Source organism: Schistocerca gregaria, unplaced genomic scaffold (genome assembly GCF_023897955.1).
Source record: "Schistocerca gregaria isolate iqSchGreg1 unplaced genomic scaffold, iqSchGreg1.2 ptg000695l, whole genome shotgun sequence".
Classification (NCBI taxonomy): domain Eukaryota; kingdom Metazoa; phylum Arthropoda; class Insecta; order Orthoptera; family Acrididae; genus Schistocerca; species Schistocerca gregaria.
In genome coordinates, this window is record NW_026062074.1 from 62,501 (window position 1) to 67,500 (window position 5,000).

General features: G+C 56.0%; 3 non-coding genes across 3 annotated transcripts in view; all 3 read right to left on the reverse strand.

Moving 5' to 3' along the window:
- LOC126320030 (large subunit ribosomal RNA) overlaps positions 1-225 on the reverse strand; it is a 4,222-nt gene extending 3,997 nt beyond the window's left edge. Inside the window, exon 1 of the ribosomal RNA XR_007557804.1 lies at positions 1-225. This exon is cut by the window's left edge and continues 3,997 nt beyond it. This is a non-coding gene — a ribosomal RNA (large subunit ribosomal RNA).
- A 188-nt stretch (positions 226-413) lies between these two features.
- Positions 414-568, reverse strand: LOC126320014 (5.8S ribosomal RNA). Its single transcript, XR_007557790.1, has one exon. It is a non-coding gene; the product is annotated as a 5.8S ribosomal RNA (ribosomal RNA).
- A 355-nt stretch (positions 569-923) lies between these two features.
- On the reverse strand, positions 924-2,816 carry LOC126320024 (small subunit ribosomal RNA). Its single transcript, XR_007557799.1, has one exon. It is a non-coding gene; the product is annotated as a small subunit ribosomal RNA (ribosomal RNA).
- Positions 2,817-5,000: the final 2,184 nt, after the last annotated feature.

Here is a 5,000-nt window from a genome sequence, read left to right on the forward strand (position 1 = left end):
CTACGGGCCGTGGCCTCATTCAAGTTGGACTTGGGCTCGGCGCGAGGCGTCGGGGTAGTGGACCCTCCCGAACACCACATGCCACGACAGGCGGCAGCCTGCGGGGTTCGGTGCTGGACTCTTCCCTGTTCGCTCGCCGCTACTGGGGGAATCCTTGTTAGTTTCTTTTCCTCCGCTTAGTAATATGCTTAAATTCAGCGGGTAGTCTCGCCTGCTCTGAGGTCGTTGTACGAGGTGTCGCACGCCACACCGCCAGCCGGCTGTGCACGCTACCGAGAAAGCACCGGTATGCGAACCGCCAGGCGACGGGCGCGCATCGCACGTTTAAGGAGACGCGGCCGGCCACACAGGCGACCACGACACTCCCAGGCGCCCGAAGCGGGACAAACGCCGCGCGCTTCAGTATACGTAGCCGACCCTCAGCCAGACGTGGCCCGGGAACGGAATCCATGGACCGCAATGTGCGTTCGAAACGTCGATGTTCATGTGTCCTGCAGTTCACATGTCGACGCGCAATTTGCTGCGTTCTTCATCGACCCACGAGCCGAGTGATCCACCGTCCTGGGTGATCTTTATCTTTTCAGTTCTCCACCGTCTCTTTCAAGACAGTTGCAGAGGCGGGACTGAGGCGTTTGACGGCCCCTGTTCCATTACTTTGTGTCCAACGGCCTGACGGCCGATGGGCGTCGTACGGCTCCACACCGGAGCGGACAGGCACTCGGGCGAAAGTCATTCAAAACCGGCGCCAGGCGCCAGGTGCCGCAGGCCAGCCGCTCCAGAGCTTCAGCGCTCGTACCACACAACAACACTTGCGCTAGTTTTGAGAGGCACGCGTGGTTCCGCACGCGGCGCACGGCTACTGCCGTACAGGTAGCGTGTTGCGCGACACGACACGCACATCGAAAGACATGCAGTCTAGTCGGTAATGATCCTTCCGCAGGTTCACCTACGGAAACCTTGTTACGACTTTTACTTCCTCTAAATGATCAAGTTTGGTCATCTTTCCGGTAGCATCGGCAACGACAGAGTCGATGCCGCGTACCAGTCCGAAGACCTCACTAAATCATTCAATCGGTAGTAGCGACGGGCGGTGTGTACAAAGGGCAGGGACGTAATCAACGCGAGCTTATGACTCGCGCTTACTGGGAATTCCTCGTTCATGGGGAACAATTGCAAGCCCCAATCCCTAGCACGAAGGAGGTTCAGCGGGTTACCCCGACCTTTCGGCCTAGGAAGACACGCTGATTCCTTCAGTGTAGCGCGCGTGCGGCCCAGAACATCTAAGGGCATCACAGACCTGTTATTGCTCAATCTCGTGCGGCTAGAAGCCGCCTGTCCCTCTAAGAAGAAAAGTAATCGCTGACAGCACGAAGGATGTCACGCGACTAGTTAGCAGGCTAGAGTCTCGTTCGTTATCGGAATTAACCAGACAAATCGCTCCACCAACTAAGAACGGCCATGCACCACCACCCACCGAATCAAGAAAGAGCTATCAATCTGTCAATCCTTCCGGTGTCCGGGCCTGGTGAGGTTTCCCGTGTTGAGTCAAATTAAGCCGCAGGCTCCACTCCTGGTGGTGCCCTTCCGTCAATTCCTTTAAGTTTCAGCTTTGCAACCATACTTCCCCCGGAACCCAAAAGCTTTGGTTTCCCGGAGGCTGCCCGCCGAGTCATCGGAGGAACTGCGGCGGATCGCTGGCTGGCATCGTTTATGGTTAGAACTAGGGCGGTATCTGATCGCCTTCGAACCTCTAACTTTCGTTCTTGATTAATGAAAACATACTTGGCAAATGCTTTCGCTTCTGTTCGTCTTGCGACGATCCAAGAATTTCACCTCTAACGTCGCAATACGAATGCCCCCGCCTGTCCCTATTAATCATTACCTCGGGTTCCGAAAACCAACAAAATAGAACCGAGGTCCTATTCCATTATTCCATGCACACAGTATTCAGGCGGGCTTGCCTGCTTTAAGCACTCTAATTTGTTCAAAGTAAACGTGCCGGCCCACCGAGACACTCAACTAAGAGCACCCTGGTAGGATTTCAACGGGGTCCGCCTCGGGACGCGCAAGCACGCCTTCGGCTCGCCCCACCGGCAGGACGTCCCACGATACATGCCAGTTAAACACCGACGGGCGGTGAACCAACAGCGTGGGACACAAATCCAACTACGAGCTTTTTAACCGCAACAACTTTAATATACGCTATTGGAGCTGGAATTACCGCGGCTGCTGGCACCAGACTTGCCCTCCAATAGATACTCGTTAAAGGATTTAAAGTGTACTCATTCCGATTACGGGGCCTCGGATGAGTCCCGTATCGTTATTTTTCGTCACTACCTCCCCGTGCCGGGAGTGGGTAATTTGCGCGCCTGCTGCCTTCCTTGGATGTGGTAGCCGTTTCTCAGGCTCCCTCTCCGGAATCGAACCCTGATTCCCCGTTACCCGTTACAACCATGGTAGGCGCAGAACCTACCATCGACAGTTGATAAGGCAGACATTTGAAAGATGCGTCGCCGGTACGAGGACCGTGCGATCAGCCCAAAGTTATTCAGAGTCACCAAGGCAAACGGACCAGACGAGCCAATCCGATTGGTTTTGATCTAATAAAAGCGTCCCTTCCATCTCTGGTCGGGACTCTGTTTGCATGTATTAGCTCTAGAATTACCACAGTTATCCACGTAACGTGGGTACGATCTAAGGAACCATAACTGATTTAATGAGCCATTCGCGGTTTCACCTTAATGCGGCTTGTACTGAGACATGCATGGCTTAATCTTTGAGACAAGCATATGACTACTGGCAGGATCAACCAGGGAGCTGCGTCAACGAGAGCTGAGCAGCCGGCCGCCCGGGAGTGTGTCCCGAGGGCCCGCGCGAACACGCAAGCGTCCGCTCAATTATTCTGCAAACAGGAGGAGGCTGAGCTCCCCTGCACGATACACCTCGAAACCCTCTCAGGTCCCGGCGGCGCGCAGCGCCGTCCTAAGTACTTGGTCGGGTTCGAGAGAGGCGCAATCGCCCGGAGATGGGCGAGTAGACGCTTTCAGTGCGAACACCCGTGCTCCCAACTGAGCTTGCCGCTGCCGACAGAGGCCCGGGAGCGTGCTGTCGTGGCATTGCCGGCGGGAAACAACACGCGCCACCTACGGTGACCGGCAGCTCCAACGCCAGCGCCACAGAAGGGCAAAGCCCCACTTGGGTGCAGAAGCGAACTCTCCCAGCACAGCGCACGCGCCAACACGTCCGCAGAGCTGCGATACAAACCACCTGCGAGAACCGCTGGGGGCGACCGAGCAGCAGACGGCGTCGCGACGCCGAGTGCCGGGCGGCGGCGCATCCTCAACGCACACAGTCCGCAATCGGACCAGCACACTGCAGATGTCCACCGCGCTTCGCACCGGGCTCGGCAGAACCCACTTTGGCCGCCTGGCGCCGCGCGCAGGGTGCGCCGGCGCATAGCTGGGACGCCAGCCGGGCCCGTCGGCCGGCGCTCCTGCCACTGGGCGCCCCCCACCAGCCGGCTGTAGTGCGTGCGCTCACGCAGCGCGCGGCCAGCACGCCGGGCGGCCCCCCCTCACCGGCCGGGGACTGTCCCGCCAAGCCACAGCCTCGTATCGCTTCATACCCACATGGCCAACTCAGGTTCGGGGGCATGGCGGGTACCGCCGAAACAACCGGTTCATAGATGTACCGATCGTCGCTATCACCGATGCACCTGCAGCGCGAACAACCGCTCAACAACTGATTTCCAGTTCATTTGCGGATCTTTGGCAGCAAACGTATACGTCAATCTACATTTGCGAAATCTACGATTCTGGCATGCCTGCATGTTATGTGTCACGACACGCTACATCAGCCCACATACACACTGCGGCATGTACACGAGAGAACACGTGGAAGATGGTCCGCGCACGTGTGCAATGTCCCTTGCGCGGTCGACTGTCAACCGGCCTCTGTAGCATGTCGCAGATGTGGAACGCGGTCCACCGTGCTATCATGTTGTGTGGGGCAATACGATTAAATAGGAAAACCCTCGTCGCTACATCAACAGACGGCTCACGCTGATTCCCGGCAGAGGGAGGAGGGGGGGGGGGGGGGCCAACATGCAATACTTTCGTCCGTACCTACCTACCACATGTCTGTACGGCGTACAACAGTGCAATCTCGCTGTAATGGGGAGACGAGACAAGTAGCATCGTGCACAACATATGGCCCTTATGATTCGCCATTGTAGGGCGCAGCCGGTGTACGGTCAAGCATGTGCCACATTATGTCACTCAGTACGTAACGACGGATGATCAGTGTGGGTTACGCGTACATCAGCGGACAGTCCACACAGGCCGTACCACAACGTACACTGACTGCATCGACAACCGAATGCAACTGAACAGCTGCAAGGCTCATTTCACAAACAAACGCCTGACCGACCAGCTTGGAAGGGCAGGAGGGGAGGGCGATATTCGTTCTGTAGCGGTACACCCTTCCAGTGGTTAGCGGGACTGTGTAGAAAGTACGCAACACTCGAAAGACCTTTATGTGAGGGTACGCACCATGGCATCAAGAAATACACATGACACCAGAGGATCCAAGCAGTGAACTATGTTCAGAGGGTTGCTGTTAGGCAAAGCTACATTCCTGTGACGTTACATGTGACAGTTAAGGTGCAGTGTAAGTTAGGTTAAGGTGCAGCGTAAGTTAGGTTAAGGTGCAGCGTAAGTTAGGTTAAGGTGCAGCGTAAGTTAGGTTAAGGTGCAGCGTAACTTAGGTTAAGGTGCAGCGTAACTTAGGTTAAGGTGCAGCGTAACTTAGGTTAAGGTGCAGCGTAAGTTAGGTTAAGGTGCAGCGTAACTTAGGTTAAGGTGCAGCGTAAGTTAGGTTAAGGTGCAGCGTAAGTTAGGTTAAGGTGCAGCGTAACTTGGGTTAAGGTGCAGCGTAACTTGGGTTAAGGTGCAGCGTAACTTGGGTTAAGGTGCAGCGTAACTTGGGTTAAGGTGCAGCGT